Source organism: Macaca thibetana, chromosome 4 (genome assembly GCF_024542745.1).
Source record: "Macaca thibetana thibetana isolate TM-01 chromosome 4, ASM2454274v1, whole genome shotgun sequence".
NCBI lineage: Eukaryota > Metazoa > Chordata > Mammalia > Primates > Cercopithecidae > Macaca > Macaca thibetana.
The window spans coordinates 51,080,392-51,099,272 of record NC_065581.1 but is presented as its reverse complement, the minus strand read 5'-3'; the positions used below and the strand labels follow the sequence as shown (position 1 = coordinate 51,099,272).

At 34.8% G+C, this 18,881-nt stretch overlaps 1 long non-coding RNA gene across 4 annotated transcripts in view; it reads left to right on the top strand.

Moving 5' to 3' along the window:
- The first annotated feature begins 12,705 nt into the window (after positions 1 to 12,705).
- The window catches only part of LOC126951950 (uncharacterized), a 168,079-nt gene continuing 161,903 nt past the window's right edge, over positions 12,706 to 18,881 (top strand). For all 4 annotated transcript variants that reach the window (XR_007724744.1, XR_007724746.1, XR_007724743.1 and 1 more), the window contains exon 1: positions 12,706 to 12,764. This is a non-coding gene — a long non-coding RNA (uncharacterized LOC126951950). The remainder of the gene's footprint in view (positions 12,765 to 18,881) is intronic.

The following is an 18,881-nucleotide window of genomic DNA, read 5'->3' as shown; positions in this document are numbered from 1 at the left end:
CCAAGTCAAATCTAGATTTCTGACCTCAGAAACTGTGAGACAGTAAATGTCTGCTGTGTTATACTACTAAGTTTTGGGATTGTTTGTGATGCAGTGATAGATAATTAATATAGGTCTCATTCTATATCTACTGAATGAGAATATTCAGAAAGTAGAGCCCAGGAATCTTCACTGTTAGCAGACACTCCAAAGGTGATATCTTTGCATATTGAAATCAGAGAATCATGCTGTTATTAGTGCTTTTAAGCTCCAAATAATAATCGACTTCCATTCTTCATTAAGTCACTACTAAATATCCCTGATTCTTTAATGTGTGACTAGTGTCAGTTTTTATTCAATATGTTCTATTACAGTGCCTAAGGACTTCTTGAATTTTGTTTGTTGTAATGATTCTGCATTTCTTGATATAACTTTTGAGAGTAGAACCGTATTGAGTTGGTCAGATTGAGACATTTGTGGCCTAATGTGATTTTCAGAATGAATCCTGAAAGGATGATTACAGCTGCTCATTCTGTATCTTTAAATCTAACCACCAAAATCAAAGAAAATTCACTTTACCATGATTACTTGGATGAATAGGAAATACTCAGACTTCTTTCTCTCCAATCCATTCTCCTTTACCAAAGCATGGGACCCACCGTTCTAAGATCAAAGAAAATATTTTCTTTTTTTCTTTTTCAAAGCTAGCAAGCCATTCATATCCATCTCTGTAAAGTAATCCAAATGAATATTTCAAGTGACTTGTGTAATTAGCAGAATTCCACAACAGTGTCAGCATTCATCTGAGGACTGTCTGTAGTGGAGTCAGAGGACCCCGGGGTGGGAGCGGTAGGCAGCAGTGACTTGGTAGAGTCACTTTCTTTTCTCTGAGTTGAGGCTGCTTTGTTTCTGAATTGAACATGCCTTTTTTTCTTCATGAGACAGGAATTAAGAACCTATAAGGAACCTACTTTGTAAATTTGGACATTTTGAGAATAAATGTTTTTATCATCACCTTGAGTTTACTCTTGAGTTACCACACCATAGAAGTTTAAAGTGTTACTTTGTTACCCCATCTACTCGTATCTCTCAGGGTTCACTTATGAAAGTAGAAATAATGTAAAAATTAGAGAATACAGAGCTTATTATAGAATCTTACACTTTTTTTGAATGGCACTACAGAAAGAATTGTCCACAAAGATAAGTTGGAAGATCAGAGAAACATCTCTTAACCAGCACTCCTGGGTGCCCTGGTATGGGTAAATAGGTCAGAGCTTGCAGCCAGAATGAGACCACCAAGGGGAGCTGTTGGGAAATCCCACAGAGGACTGGTAGCTCCTTGAACCCACTGCTTCTGTGAGTTCATGGCCCAGTGTCTGTGGTTGCCATTGGTCAAAAGTGTCAAAAAGTTAGACAGAAAGCTGGATATGAAACAAGGAGAGGTAGAACATGATGTAATCTGCCAGCATTTGTCACCCGTCTGTCAACCACATCTGACCCAACTAGCATCAGAGAATCATCTGCCGCCTCACTATATCGTCCACACAACTTCCCTTTTGACCAACTCAAACCCAGAACTACACAGGGAAAGAGATTCTTGGAAACACATTTTTCCGTATAACCAAAATCACAATAGAGCAATTTAGTATCACCTCCTCCCCAATTAAATATGAAATCATCAAGTTTATCTCAAAATTTTTGACTTAAAATGTAAAGGAGATATAACAACACCAACTTCAGGGTCAAGAGACTTGGACTGGAATTGTATCTCATTCCTAGCTAACTTTATCTGTTTAGTTTCCTTACTTTCCTTTACTGGGCCTTGGTTTTCTCAATTTTGTAATAGCTGGTAGTGGGTAAAAGTATAAGGAACAGAGGAATTTTAAAATAGCTTATATTCAAGATGCTTTATTATTTCTCACTAGATACTGTTTGACATTTTTTTTAGCTCTAAAATTATATGGTTCAAAAAGGCAATGCATATCTAATAAAGCTCTTTTTATTTTTAAATTACTTGCTTTCCAAATCTGTTCTATTGCACTCAGCCAAGAGAAAAATAAAAAGCATCCAAATAAGAAGACAGAAAGTCAAACTCTGTTTGCAGACTATATGATTCTATACCTAGAAAACCCCATAGTTTCTGCCCCAAAACTCCTACATCTGATAACAACTTCAGCAAAGTTTCAGAATACAAAATCAGTGTACAAAAATCAGTAGTATTTCTATACACCCAAAATATCCAAATTGAGAGCCAAATCAAGAATGCTATCTGGCTGGGTGTGGTGGCTCACACCTGTAATCCCAGCACTTTGGGAGGCTGAGGTAGATGGATCACGAGGTCAAGAGATCGAGACCATCCTGGCCAACATGGTGAAATTCTGTCTCTACTAAAAATACAAAAATTAGCTGGGCTTTGTGGTGGGCACCTGTAGTCCCAGCTACTTGGGAGGCTCTCAGGAGAATCACTTGAACCCGGGAGGTGGAGGTTTCAGTGAGCCGAGATTATGCCACTGCACTCCAGCCTGGAGACAGAGCAAGATTCCATTTCAAAAAAAGAAAAGAGAGAGAGAGAGAAAAAAGAATGCAATCCTATTCAAAATATCCACAAAAATAATGAAATTTAGGAATACAGCTAACCAGGGAGGTAAAAGATCCCTACAACGAGAATTGCAAAACACTACTGAAAAAAATCAGAGATGACACAAATGGAAAACATTTCATGGTCATGGATAGGAAGAATCAATATCATTCAAATGGTCATACTGCCCAAAGCAATTCACAGATTCAATGCTATTCCTATCAAACAACCAATGACATTCTTTATATAATTAGAAAAAAGCTATTTTAAAATTCATATGGAACCAAAAAGAGGCCTAATAGCCAAAGCAATACTAAGCAAAAAGAACAAATCTAGAGGCATTGCATTACCTGACTTCAAGCTATACTACAAGGCTACAGTAACCAAAACAGCATAAATAAAAAACAGACACATAGATCAGTGGAACAAAATAGAGAGTCCAGAAACAAAACTGCACACCTAAAACCATCTGATCTTCAACAAAGTTGACAAAAACAAACCATGGAGAAAGGACACCCTATTCAATAAATGGTTCTCAGATAACTGGCTAACCATTTGCAGAAGATTGAAGCTAGACTCCTTCCTTATACCATACACAGAAATCAACTCAAGATGGATTAAAGCTGCAATCCTCAACCTTTTTGTCACCAGGGACCAGTTTTGTGGAAGACAATTTTTCCACAGACAGGGAGAGGGGATGGTTTTGGGAAGAAACTGTTCCACCTCAGATTATCAGGCACCAGAGTCTTATAAGGAGCGTGCAACCTAGATCCCTTGCATGTGCAATTTACAATAGGGTTCATGCTTCTATAAGAATCCAATGCCTCAACTGATCTGACAGGAGGCAGAACTTAGGTGGTAATGCTTACTTGTCCTCTACTCGTCTTTTGCTGTGAGACCCGGTTCCTAACAGGTCAGAGACCAGAACCAGCCCATGCCTGGGGGTTGGGATCCCTGGATTAAACACTTAAATGCAAAACCTAAAAGTATAAAAATCCCTAGAAAATAACTTAGGAAATAGCATTCTGGACATAGGAACTGGCTAAGATTTAATTACAAAGATACCAAAAGAAATTGCAGCAAAACCAAAAATTGACAAGTGGAACCTTGTTAAACTAAAGAACTTTTGCACAGCAAAAGAAACAATCAACAGAGTAAACAGAGATGGGATGGGACAAACAGCTTACAGAATGGGAGTAGCATTTGCAAACTATACATCCAACAAAGGTGTAATATCCATAATCTATAGGGAACTTAAATTAACAAGCCACCCCATTAAAAAGTGAGCAATGGATATGAACAAACACTTATCAAAAGAAAACATACAAGCAGATAACAAGCATATGAAAAAATGCCCATATCACTAATCACTAGAGAAATGCAAATCAAAACCACAATGAGATATCAACTCACAGCAGTCAGAATGGCTATAATAAAAACTAAGAAAATAACACATGCTGGCAAGATTGTGGAGAAAAGGGAACACTTACATACTGCGTGTGGTAATGTAAGTTCAGCCACTGTGGAAAGCAGTTTGGAGGGTCCTCAAAGAACTTAAAACCGAACTACCATTTGACCCCGCAATCCCGTTACTGGGTATATACCCAAAAGAATATAATTTGTTCTACCACAAAGGCACATGCACATGTATTTTTGTTGCACCATTATTCACAACAGCAGAGACATGGAATCAACCCACATTCCATCAATGGAAGACAGGATTAAACAAAATGGTACATATTCAGCACAGAATACTACACAGCCATAAAAAAGAATGAGATCATGTCCTTTGCAGCAAAATGGACAGAGCTAGATACTATGTTTATTACCTGGGTGATGAAATAATCTATACACAAAATCCCCATGACATGCAATGTACCTGTATAGCAAATCTGCACATGTACTCCTGAACCTAAGTGTTAAATAAAATGTGTTCTATTAAATGTTGTAAAAATAGTTCCATCTATCTTGAGTTACATACCTCAAGGCAAAGGTTGTTCTCTCACAGTGTATCTTGAATGTACTGTTGGGTGCAGGGTCTAGAACTAGACACCTTAAAAAATTGGGTGTGACTCAGCAGTCTAGAAGCATATTCCACTTGTACACATTGTAATAAATCTGGGAACATTATTAAAATACTGATTCCTGAATTCTACCACTGGAGATGTATTTTTTGTGTAATTGATCTGCAGTGGAACTCTGGCATCATTACTTTTGTGCTTTTTTTTTTAAACTTCCCAGGCAATTCTAATGTACAGTCAGGATTGAGAGAAATACTAAATTAGATCATCTGACAGAAATCATATATAAGACTAATTTTACCTGTCCATAGTTATTTATAAAAAAAATCTTTAGACTCAGGTTATATGATTTCCATCTGTGTAACTGACGGTCTAAATTCTTGGGACAGAATATTTTTGCCAGTTTGCTTTTTCTATTTTAATTCATCTGAGTGGAATTCTTTAAAAAGAGATTTCATGCATGGAAGAATTAAGAGGACCCAAATTATAATACAAATAAATTATTACTTCTTTTAAACAGTAGAAATATAATTGTTTGCTACTCTTGCTTTGTGCTAATGCCTTTTTTTTCTTTTTCATTTATTACTGTCATTATATTTGCACATTTTTGCCTTGGATAACACTATCAAGTGGAAATCACTTACCTTTTCTGTTCCCTAAGTACACAATCATAATCTGTAGAGGATTTAGTATTAAGATGCTAACCTGGGCATCATTTGCTGCATTTTCTTTTTAGCCTCCTATGCCCACACAGGCAGACTCGATGCTTCGCAATACCTCATTTTATCTTAGCCAATTCTAGTCACAAGGGTCTTGACCTTAATGTTTATATCTTGTGTCTGGCCTCACTGGCCTTCTTGGTTTTAAGTAGCTGTACCTTCTGTAACTAGTCTAACCTTAGCACAGATTTTAATAATTCTTTAAAAGTATATTTCTATTCAACCAATTAACTACACAGCAGTTTCCAAATTACTCTCCAAGATGTCTTGCAATTGAGAGCTTTAATTATGAGAAAATAATCATGTATATTGCCTTTTCCATGTGTCATAACTTTCCGACAACAGTGAAGATGAGCATTACAAAGAACGTGTCTCTTATGACTACTCTTTTTTGTCTCATACCTAGAAGGTTCACCTGGTTAGAACCTCTGATTCTGTTTTATTCCTCTGAAAATCTGATTCTGTGTTGAGCCAATAAGCCAGCCCAACAGAAGCATTTGGCAAAGTGAAATAGAGCAAGTAATTCAAATACTTATTATCTGTCAAGCTTGGGTCCAAGAATTTTACACATATCATGCAATTTAATATTTAAAACCATCCTATAATGTAGATGCTATTATTATTATTATTATTATGTTTTATAGATAAATAAACTGAGATTGAGGAAAAATCTAAGACAAATTAGAAAATGGTGTAGCTACAATGTAATCTGCATGCAATGTCCAGGTTCTCAATCAGCTCATGCTATTGTTGTTCCCTGAATTCATCCATCCATCCATCTGTCCATCCATCCATCTCTCCGTCCATCCATCCATCCGTCCATCCAACCATCCATCCATCCAGTCAGCCAGCCAGCCAGCCATCCAGCTGTCCAGCCATCCAGCTATCCACAAAAAGATGTTCTGCATGGAAGTAATGCTATACATTCTACTAAAATGTTCTGTTTACCCCTTCCTAAAACTCTTTGTAGGCCCTTTCCAAATCCATTATTTATGCTTTTCCTGCTATCCTCCATGCAATAAGAGGCCAAACCTGCCAGATTATCTCAAAGATTATATTCTTGCTGGATAGTCTTAGATTTAGGCACGAAAAAGTACTGGTCGAAGATAGGAAAAGGGAGGAAAGAATTGTCCATGTATTTCTTTTCTTCTCATCTCTCCTTTGGTGCTTTATCTTTGGAGTAATTGTTAATTCTTCCATAACTACTGCTTTTGCCTAGTGGCCCCCTCCTCTACAGTTCCAGTGCTCAGCTGATGTCTGTTGGTTCATGGATTTGTGTAGCTTAGACTAAACTGCATTATTTTAAAATTGGTAACACTTAAATTTTTTTAAATTTTAAATTTTAAATGACAAAATATTTAGGAATCCTAGATTCTCTTGAAAACTAGCTTTGGCAATACAGAGTCTCACATTACCATATGGTGAAAAGTAACTGGTGCCATGTGGTTTGAGGCTGGGTTCTCTCCCTCTGCTCCACCTACTTTGCCACCTGCCTGATACCTGTAATTATGTGAGATTGCTGTCTGTCCTCTTGTCTGTTGGACACTACTTGAATTACATAGTCAGAGGAACCATTGTTCTTTTCTAACAATAGGAAGCAGAATGAGAGAATGTGGATGTTGGCATAGGAGAGTGTAGGCTAGAGACACAAAGCTCCCCAGTGATGGAGGAAAAAAGCCTTCCTTCCTTGTTTTTTAGTTGGTAGATTCAATTAATCCAGGTTCAAAATCAAACTACTAAGCAGATCAATGGAAAACATAAGGGTTTCAGAACTGTAATGGATTCAGCATGGTTTAGAGGATAATGTACCTCTAATTACTGGAGTACAGTGTTGGGTTTGGAGGGTGCAAACGTAGGACAAACCCATGAAGGCAGAGTGATATGTAAGAAACCATTTTTTTAAATGTTCTAAATTGTAAAAATAATAGCCTAAAATCAAAAGAATTAAAAATATTGCCCTAAGGAATAAGGGTAAGGATTTTTCTTTTTCTGGATACTGAAAATTTGCTAGATTGGGTATTTACAGCAATATTTCATAGCCCAACACTTAATAGATTTTTAATTACATTTCTTTTCAGCTAGTTCTTAGGTTATGTAGCTTCAGGTTAATTTTTTATCAGCCTGTACCTCCTACTTTTTCTTGCTATGTGGATGGTAAAAAATATTATTCTTTATAAGGCTGTGGCATGGACTTCAATTTTGTAAAAAAAAATAGAAGGCAAAATCTGGAAGATGTTATTTTACAGAGATGATACGCCGATTACTTAAAAGAAGCTTATTTATATTTTTGCATTAAATATTTTTTCAAAATCAATTTCAAGATTATTACTGATATGTTCAATATAAATATTTTATGAAGAATAAAAGAAAATAGGAGGTAGGAAGAGAGCCTAAAAGTTGATTCACTTTTAGCTTTACTTTTATTTCTTTCCTTCCCAAAACTGTAGAATCAAGGGTATTTTAAATTCCCCAAATCATTGAAAATGCACATTTATTTTATTTTATTTTTGGGATGGGGGAGATTTTTCCTACTCTTTTAATTTTCCTAATTTTTATTAAAATAAGCATCAAATTGCAGACTGGTTACTGATTTGTTTTGATTAATGTATCTTCCTCTCTATAACTTCTCCTTGCTTTTAATTTCATGGCAAACATTAGCTAACGATACAACAAATGACTCCTGTCTAACATTTCAAATCTCAGAACTCATAGGCAATGGAAGGAAAGTTAATGCCATGCTGAGTAAGCCAGAGCAGGTTAAATAATTTGCCATAGGTATGATAAAGAAAAAACTTTTCTTTATTCTTAGCTGATTCTTAATCCCTTAGAGTAGAGATAATATTTTCTGAATAGCACCAGGAAATGGAATGAGGTATAATGACTGGACTCTCAACAGAAGAATTGTGTGAAATAAACTATATGACCAGAGGCCTTGAAAATCAAAATGAGTATGACATGGCTGTCTGGTATCTGATCACTGGTGAATGTGTCTCTTCCTTCATTTGTCTTTAATTATTATTATTACTATTATCATTATCATCATTCATCTATTATTGTAATTTCTCAGTTGAAGGAAATTAATGTCAGAAATAGAATGCTTTACTTAATTTGTACCCAAGCCAGTGCTAGTCAATACTCATAGAATTCCCAGTGCCCTGTCAATGCACTTCAACCCTTCCTTGTTGAGTCTTTCTTAATTGACTCCACTGAAGCAAATCCAATTTCTGTTCTCAGTACTTGTACACATATGTGAAGAATGCTAAATTTAAACTATTTCTGCTCAATTTTGTGCTGTCAACTCTTGACACACCAGGCAGAATGCAATCACCTGAATTTGCTTTATATCTTATTTTAAGACCATTTAATTGGAATTATTTTGTGCCATTGTTTCAGGACAGTATTAAAGTGATATCCTAGAGGTGAAAAGCAAATACTTTATTCGACTCCATCATCCAATCTCTCTAAAACCACCTTCTTTGCTTTGTCTGCCTTATTTGATTTATATATGAGATATAAGTGTCAATAACTTGTTTTTGATGGGTGCAGTACTGCCAGGAAAATGGATATTGTTGAACATTAAGCTATAAAGAGGGGTATGAAGTATAATTCAGATGGGCTTCATGACACTTGTCCCTCATATGACACACATTCTTTTCATTTCCAATTTCAATGGAACAAGCAAAAAGAACGGTTTCCAATCTGTCCCACCTCATAAAAATAGACCTGTGTTTAATTCTTTAGGACCTAAAATTATCCTTTGGATATTGTCAACCAATCATCCAAGGAAAACGTTCCTAGCCAAAGTAATAGAAATTCTAGGTATTGAGATGACTAAAATATTACTGTTACCTTGCTTTTAATAATTGCACAAAATATTACAGAAACCCAAATGTGATGATAATAGTGAGATAGTGGGGTACTTCTATCTCCTTTTTATTAAACTGTGCCATTTTCTCAGTAGCATACTGCAGTTTGCAAATGTAATACTTTTTTAATAGAAAGAGATCTAATCACCGACTCTGATTTTTTTAAAATATACTAAAGGAATTGTGTTTGTCAAAGCCCAAAGCCTCATTTAGTTGTCACCAAAGATCTTACATGAAATATGCTACTTTTCTTTCTTATTATAGTTGATGATGGAGGATAGGGGTTCCAATTAAACTTCTGTTCTGGTTTCTGTGATCAGCCAGTTGGATTATAAATGCTACATCTCTAAAGTGCAGAGCCTGATAGAATGTTGGCTGCCTGAATTTCACATGTCCAGTTGTTTTTGAGGAGAACCTATTGATTATGTCACATCAAGCTTGTAATGTATAAACTAGATTTCCTCACAGAAATCAGACTATGCTGTTAAATAGTTGGCATTGAGTCAAGAGTTATTTTTAGTTCCAATTTACTAGGAAGAAAAGAGTATGTAGTCAATTTCTTCAAAAGGAGTATTAAATAAATAGAAGAATGTAGAATTTCTCTGTCCTAGGCTTTTAAGCCTACATCATATCATGTCTCTTCTACAAATACTAGTTAATAAATGCATAATTTCAAATTTGGCAAACATAAAAAACCCTAATATAAAATACATTACTTTAAGCAAACTCAGAAAAGTTAATTATTTTGTATTTATATTAACACTTTTACTTTTTTCTCCTTCAGTACATGAGTGACTTCTGGGAAGCTATGTACTCTGGATAAGGGTCTGTAGTCTACGTAGGTGGCCCTATCTGAACAAAGATCTCTAATTGTAGTGGAGTTATTGGACTGAAAACCAATCCTTAGCAACTTTAGGAAGATTGTCAATTAATGACTAATGTCAATTAAGCTGTGATTGTTGATTTTTTAAAAATATTATACTTTAATTAGAAGAAATTAATTGAATTACATTTTTCTCTTTTTAAGCTCTTCAACCATCAACAAAAGAAACAGGGAACCTAGATTAACATTTATGTAAACTTTGTTCTTGCATAACCATACTAGCTGCTTAGAACAGAAAGATACTAGCATAGGATATTTTGTAGTAAGTATCTGGGTTGCTTCGCTCTGTCAAAAGATTAAAAAAAAAAAAAAAAACCACACAGGCTATTGAAAATAATGAATTGTAACAACTAGGAGGTGAATTTTCCCTAAAGGAAGATAAGGTAAAGTAGGGGACAAAGTGTATTGGGAAAGCAGACACTCTGAAAACAAGAGCATCATTTGTAAAACTCCTTCCTGCTTCAGTGAAACTTTGGTCTTAATAACTTTCCATGGTGATCTCCCCTTCAACCACTAAATTGTTTCTCTTCCAATGGCAGCTTTACTGATGTAAAGGTCTAAACATGCATAGTTTCTTTAATCTATATCCCCAGAGACTCCTTGGGCAAATGGATAACACCACAGTGAGAAATCTATAGTTTCTCCATTTGTCTTAGAGTTCAGTAATCTCTTCATTTAAATAGATTGCTTTAGATGGATTTATCTTAATATTTGTTAATTTCGGTAATGTTTTTTCTTTTTTTACTGACTACCTTTTGTTTACCTACCTTTTTTTTTTTCCACCATCACCTATAGGACAGTAAAAAATTAGTAATATATAATAATGTTATTTAATACTAGAAATAAGAGCTTTGAGATTGAAAATGACATTCTCATTAATGGTGAGATGTTGTTTGTAGATTTCTATCTCTCTGGCAGTTTTGTAATTTTGAATTGCATTCCTTTGGGTTCCCTCACCATATATGCCATCTGCATGGTTTAAAATTTAGCCGATATATTTATGTTTATAAGCTTCACATTTTTTTTGGCAAGTCTAGCAGTAGATTGTCTTAGTCCCCAAGGCACATTTAAAATTGAAAATGGAACTTTTCTCCAAATATTTTTGTACTTACATAGGAAATCCAGAATGGTTGCATAAGGGTTCCTTAAATTCTAGCTTGAATTTGCTGTCACCCTCAGAGAAATACCTTAGATAACTGGTTCCTGACCTAATTGTGCTTTTTAGCACTCAAAGCATGATTGTGTATTTAAAAGTGAAAATACTTCACTGTTGGATTTCTCATGTTGAAAGGGCAACTAGATAACCATCCTTTACAATTCGAGGATTTGAACAGTCGCTATTAGATTGAAAAAGTACTATATATTATACAAAAACAAGTGTAGATATTGTATATAAATAGCTACAAGACCTTTAATATCAGTAATTATGGCAACATTGGAAGAGTTTGCTGTCAATAACATTTATATACTAAATACATTAGCAGATTTTCTGAAACTTTGACATGGGTTTCCTATGAGTGCTGAGACTCAAAGGCCAAATTAGATTTTACAAAGTTATGGATCTCTCTTTCATTGCCCAATTAACTATTTTGTGAACAGCGACATTTATTATCTATAAGTAGATATTTTAAAGATCAAAGAGAGAGAGAAACAGAGAAAACTCTATTTTCTTTTCTTTGTTTTCTCTTACTTTTTTCAGCAACCACTTTTCAAAAAGTAGAAAGATGAGAGCAAGATTAAGAGGAGAAGGAGGAGGAGGAGAAAGAAAGAAGCATGTTTATTTTCTGCAATCTATAAAAGCACACAATTCATCCAGAAATTGCAGAATTGCATAGGATTAGATAGGCTTCATTTTGAAAGTCTTCATTATGGGCGTGTTTTATTCAGCGTTTGGGTCTAGTTATTAAAAGGAACTTTATTTCCACACTGCCTTCTTCAAGAGAGTATTTCAGAATTCAACTAAGGGGTGGGGCAAAGGGAAGCGAACACATGTTTTTATGAGCTTTCTAAATCATCTGCTAGATATAAAGTGATCCATTTGCACTTAATGTGAAATACTGGCCTTAATTCACAATTGGGATGAGGAGAGAGAAGGAAAGCACAATGAGGTAGTCACCTATTATTTATCATGCTATCAAGCCCTGTAATTAAATGAAATTATGGAGACTGAAGATAGAGAAATTATGCACTTTTAGTAAATAAGTACGATGTGACACAGAGGGGAAAAACTAGTTTTTCTGAGTTAGAACATGTGTCCAAAATGTTGAGTTTTGTGTACTAGATGTAATAATTATTTAAGAATTGAAAGAAAACTCATTTATTTTGTACAAAGCTAGTGGTTGAATACACATCAGAGTATCATGATGATTTCTGGGTGAAATCCTCCTGTTACAGAAAAATATCGAACAAATTAGATAACCTTTTACTTTTAGATGGCTTTGACTGTTACAAAGCTCTGTTTTTAATTTCTTTGAGACAGTGTCTCACTCTGTCACCCAGGCTGAAGTGCAGCCGCACAGTCACGGCTCACTGCAGCCTCAGCCTCCTGGGCTCAAGTGATTGAGTAGGTGGAACCACAGGCATGTGGTGCTACGCCTGGTTAATTTTTAAATTTTTTGTGTATAGAGTTGGAGTCTTACTATCTTGCATAGACTGGTCTCAAACTCTTGGACTCAAGTGATCCTTCTCCCTTGCCCAGCGCGAAGCTCATTTTTAATGGTGAGATAAACTTTTACCTTTCTATAATTACATGACAATACTCTTAAGTTGTTCCTGAGGATCTAGGATGCAGGTGCCACTGGGGATAATTTGTAATATGTCACTTTGCTAAAAAGATGGAAATACATTTGTGTCTTATGCTAATATATAGGCTGCTTCAGGGTTCTACTTTCAGGTGTTTTTGAGACTGTTGATATTAAGCGTCATGGCTATTTAGTTGCTGTAAAACTACGGACACCATTTAACTGATTTGTGTTATAGGTAAACACATATTTGAGGAAAAGTTAAGATATTTTGTATTTTAATGAAATAAAATAACCTTTGTCTGAAGATTCAGTTGTCATACTAATGTATGCAAATAAAATCAGAGTTTTAGTAGCCACTGTGCCTCTAAAGGTTATATTCTTTTAATTAGAATCAAGCAATTAATTCTAAAAATGTCTCTATATTTTTCTAGAAGCATTGCCCTTCTTTACCCAAGGCTCTATATATCTTCCCATTTTATGTTTTAACATGCAAAATAATTAAAACGTATGCTTTGCTTCTTACTGGAATTAATTGCCCCTCTTTTAGCATAGGTGGATTTAATGTAGCTCTTTGGAATCGTGTGGCTTTCTAATCTGTATGCACTTGTTGATAGGTCATGTTAGAAGACACTGAGTTTTTGTTATCATGTTGACACCTTAAATCCCACACTGCTGTTTTACATAAGTGAAATTAGCAATAGCCAATGTCCCTTCTAGCATAAACTTGTATTTTTGAAATAGTTAATAAAGATAATAAAACTTTCCAAATATTACCCAAAATTTTAGTTCTCCTATGTTAATAAGTAGAATTAAGCTAAAATTCAATTTCAAATCAACACAACACTGAATGCCTTCTGATTGTATGTTTTTTTTTTGTTTGTTTGTTTCTTATTTAATTGAAAATACTCAAAGTGTGGGGTTTAAAATGACTGCTTTAACATGCTGGGTTACTTAATGCTATTACTTCACTCCTTCCTTTTGTCTTTCATGCTCGAAACACTATTATAAACATTACTCATAAGTGATTTTAATCACTGTTTTAGTCCTTCAGTTTTATATTCAGTCAGTAAACACTTATTGAGTACCTACGGCATGTTAAGCACTAGATGAATACTCCCCTAAGAAGCTATCAACTCACTCTCCTGTAGCACCTTTGAAATAGGAGCCAGGTTTCAGCTTTTGTCAAAGCCACTGCTTGCAACAAGTTAAGATTTGCTTTAGTGTAGTGCTTCTCAAATTTTAATGTGCTCGGGAATCATCAGGGGATTTAATTAATGTCAGATTTATATTCAGTAGGTCTGCGGTGGGACCTGAGATTTTGCATTTCTCATAAGCTCCGGGTTGATGCAGATGCTGTTGGCCTGGGGACCACACTTTGAGGAGCAGGGCTTTAAAGATGTGATTTCTTTGAATAGGTTTGTATGTCCACCCATACAATGGAGGCATTTGCTTTTGCAAATAAAGATGAATTTTTATAGAACCTACACACATTAGTTTTGTAATTATGGATTTGTCTTCTTTGCTTTTATGGTATTTATCACATTATAATATCATTAATTGCATGCGTCTCCTTTGCTATATTTAACTTTCTTGAAAACTGGCACTAAATTCTATTTACTTTTTGTGTCTATCACCTATGATAGTGTTTACTGCTCAATAAATCATTGATGTATATATGCAGAAATTGTTAACACTGTTGATTCTTACACTTAGTTCCCTTTTCCTACTTCCTAAGGGTTAGAAAGAGGCTTTTGCTGACATGTTGCTTTTGGGTTCATTTTTCTACTTTGATCTAAATTCAGCTCACCTTTCCAAGGAGTGAAATGTTCAAAGTTGAGCAAAACCAGTGTCAGTTTTAATGCGAAGTAAAGAGATTGGCAGGATTTTGAAAAAGGGGCAAAGGGAAACAGAAAGTCTTGTGTCCCAGGAAAGATAATCTTTGAAGTGGAGGAGTTGTTAAAATTTCCAAGTGTCTGGAGGGAAGTGACCAAAATCAGAGACCGAAGTGAGTGGAAGTTGGGCCAAGTGTGGTGTGTACTAGATGTATTAGAGAGCAGTGTCCAGGGTCTTCTTGAAAAATAGGACAATGGAGAGACCATAAACAGTGCTGAATGAGGTGACCTCTGCCTTATTTTCCAGTCCCTGAATTATGGTGTTGCCAGTGATATGGTGGTCAGCATGGTGGGAGCTATAAAAACCATGGAGATGGGGATATAGGTTTCTACATGACCCCTGAATTTTCAGAGCTGCAGACACATCCTCTCACCACCCCACCAATGGCCCTCTTAACTTTCTTATTAGAATTTATAACAGTAGTCCAGGAGTAATTTCAGCTTCTTAGTAAGAGTGGTGGTAATAGTGAGAAATGTTTCTGCACTATTTCAGTGACTAGATAGAATTATTATAATGTGGTAAGATATGTGTGTGTGTGTATGTGTGTAAATATTTAGGAGCCAGAAATAAATGTATTGTTTTTAAGGCACAGAATGAATTAAGTTAAGAAAAATATCAACTTGTCAGAATTATGGCTTTGCTCTTATAGTCGTTTTTCTCTTGAAAATGTCATAACAATGTTAGTAATTATACTTAGATCTTATTAGGTGCAAGTGTTTTTTTCTTATGGCTTTACATATATTAACACATTTTATCCCTTTGACAGAAATACTATTATCACCATTTTATAGATAAGGTAACAAAGGCATAGCTTGTTTGAGTTATTTTCTTAAGGTACCATAACATTAAGTGGTGGAGCTGGGTTTTAAAACCAGGCAGCTTTGGTTCTAGGGTCCGTGCTTTTAATTACTACACACCACTACCTACCGCATTAATGATTGTTTCTCATAAACTTCCAGAGGGAGAAATATACAACTAAAGTTGACTTATATAAATAGAATTGAGAAGATAATAAAATTCTCATTGTAGCTGTGTTAACAAATAGGAGCTGAAAAGTTCAGGCTCACGGGATTAGGATTTATACCTCTAGAAGACATTCCAAGTGGTAATACATTCTATTTTTGTGTGTGTGCCTAACAGTATATCCTATATGTCAATTGAAAACCGGTTGCTAAGAAAAGCCACGTAAATGTATATCTATATTTATATAGGACATTCCATGATGATTCTCTTAATATTCTTAAGGACAATATGAAAAAATGAGTAGCCTGTCTTGTCCATAACTAATTGAACAGATAGCTGAAGAGTATTTAGTAATAGATTGATGTAAACTCTATGAAGATCTCTAAAATTTGGACCCCCCACTTGGCTTTCTTTTGTTCAGCAGTTCGATCCATGGTTAGAATGGTGAAAGAAGAAATGCTTAGCACTTTGCAGGTAATGCAAAGCTGGAAAGGGTGGCTAATAGTTTAGATGATAGCTACTTGCCTTAAAAAAAAAAAAATCTTTGTAGATTGGAACTACAGGCTGAAACTAATAAAATGAAATTTTACTGGGCTATTGTAAATTCTTGTTTATTGCACATTTATAGGATAGGCAAATTTATGGCAAAATTCCTGTGGTTTTATTTGACTCCCTGCTCAATATGAGTCAATGTGGTGTTAACAGATGCTTAAAAAAGTTAATGCATTCTTAAACTGCATTAATAGAGGCAGAGAGTCAAGTTCAAGGATGGTAATAGTTTCACTATAATCTGAACTGCTCAGACCGTGTCTTGAATATTATGTTCAGTTCTGTAGGCTACATTTTAAGAGTTGCTGAAAAGGTGGATTGCACCTGGAGGGTGACTGGAATGTTGAAAAGATTGGAAACCATGGTGTTTAAGAAATTGGGCACATCTAACCTGGAGAAGAAAATAATAAGATCTTATAAAAGTTCACATTTTAAAATGCTTTCTCTTTCTTGAAGAGAGGTAGTAAGGTATAATTCTAGAGAAGTAGATCCAATAGGTTAGAAGTTAAAGTATTAGATATATTTTAAGTTATGGACTGAGAAAAGATAGAAAAAGACTATTTGAAAAGGTACATGGGGTAATGCAGAGTAAGTGACCATTTCTACTTTTTGTTACAATATAGTTTATTTTAAATAGTAGTTTGTATGAAGAACATAATAATGCTCAACTTAAGGCTGCCAGACAATTTGGAAGCATTGACAAAAAATAAAAGTTATCTTCCACCTTACAATCCCTGGTCCATCAATCACCAAATTGCTGACATAAACACTGTTAACATCTTTTATGCATTTTCCTAGAAATTGTCTGTGAATATATAAGATGGCAAAGACACATGGACAAACAAATGTATATACATATGTAAGTGTGCAAGTCATTTTTAACACTAAAGGGATACTGTACATGGTTTTCTGGTGCCTGCATTTTGAACATACCTTTTCATATCAATGAAATGAAATCGGTCTTACTTGTAACTTGTTTAGGATTTCTCCACTACCTAGAAACATATTAATATACATTTAAGTGTTTTTATTTTACATCAGTTATTATAAGCTTGACTATAATAACCTCTCTTGTATGTCTAACATTTGTTTACTTAGGCCTAATTGCCAGAAGTGAAGCTTCTAGGTATAAATGTTTTAAGAATCTTGATGATATCTTTTAATTAATATCAAAAAAGATTATAGATTGATACTTTTCTCAATGATGTATAAATAATTCCAACACCTCTACTTGATCAACACTGAGTTTTATCAATACTTTCAGTGATTTCCAATCTGATGGGTAAAATAAAATTTTCTGTTTTGATTTCTATAAATGGCAAATTTAAACTTAATTTTGTGTATTTAGTATTTGTGTTTGTTCTTTCATGAATTCCTGTTCATGTTTTTTGTTTATATTTTAATGGATTGTCCTGTGTTCCAAACCATTCAGTGTATTTTTTTCATTAAGAATTCTAAATTTTTTCTAAGTGATACATAATTTTTCTCTTCTAATATTTGACTTTTAATTCATATGCAGTTGTTGTACTAGTGGTCCCCACTATCAATTTTGTATTGATTTTGATTACCAGCAAAATGAGAAGAAAAGACAAAAATAATATTTAATTAAGGAAACCAACTGATTAAGAAAGTACAAAGTTCTTTCTCATTTGTCAATAATATCCACTTTTTTGGGTATCAAAATATATTTAAAAAGGAAACATTACATCTCATAAAAATAATTTCAATTTTAAATAAATTGAAATAAAAAGGAAACAACAAAATTCCTTAAAAATTATTCTAGATACAAAGAAGAGCTTCACTGCCCAGTGCGGTGACTCACGCCTGTAATTCTAGCACTTTGGGAGGCTGAGTCGGGCGGATCACGAAGTCAGCAGTTTGAGACCAGCCTGACCAACATAGTGAAATCCCATCTTTCCTAGAAATACAAAAATTAGCTGGCTGTGGTGGTGCATGCCTGTAATCCCAGGTACTCGGGGGGCTGAGGCAGGAGAATTGCTTGAACCCAGGAAGCAGAGGTTGCAGTGAGCCAAGATCGCGCCATTGCACTCCAGCCTGGGTGGCAGAGGGAGACTTTGTCTAAAAATAAAAACCAAAAACCAAAACACAAACAAATGAAGAGCCTTATTAAAAGACATCTGTAAGTTGTTCTGAAACGTAAAACAATTACCACTACCGTGTTCATTAAACATTATTTTGAGATTTAATTTAAAATCACAGCTTTGACCAGGTATCAAATAAAAACCCAAAGTATGTGAGTTGATTTTTTTTTTTCTTCCCAACTTTTATTTTAGGTTCGGGGGTATATGGGCAAGTTTCTAACATGGGTAAATTGCATGTCGCTGTGGTTTGATGTACAGATTATTTCATCACTAAGGTAGTGAGCTAATTTCCATTCCCACTAGCAGTGTATAAGTGTTCCCGTTTCTCTGCAACCTCACTGGCATCTGTTATTTTTTGACTTTTTAATAAGAGCCATTCTGACTGATGTGAGATGGTCTTATTGTGGTTTTGATTTCATTTATCTAATGATTAGTGATATGGAGCATTTTTTTCATATGCTTGTTGGACACATTTATGCCTTTTTTGAGAAGACACATGGGCATGTGTCCATTGCCCATTTTTCAGTGAGGTTGTTTGTTTTGCTTGTTAATTTGTTTAAATTCCTTACAGATTCTGGACATTA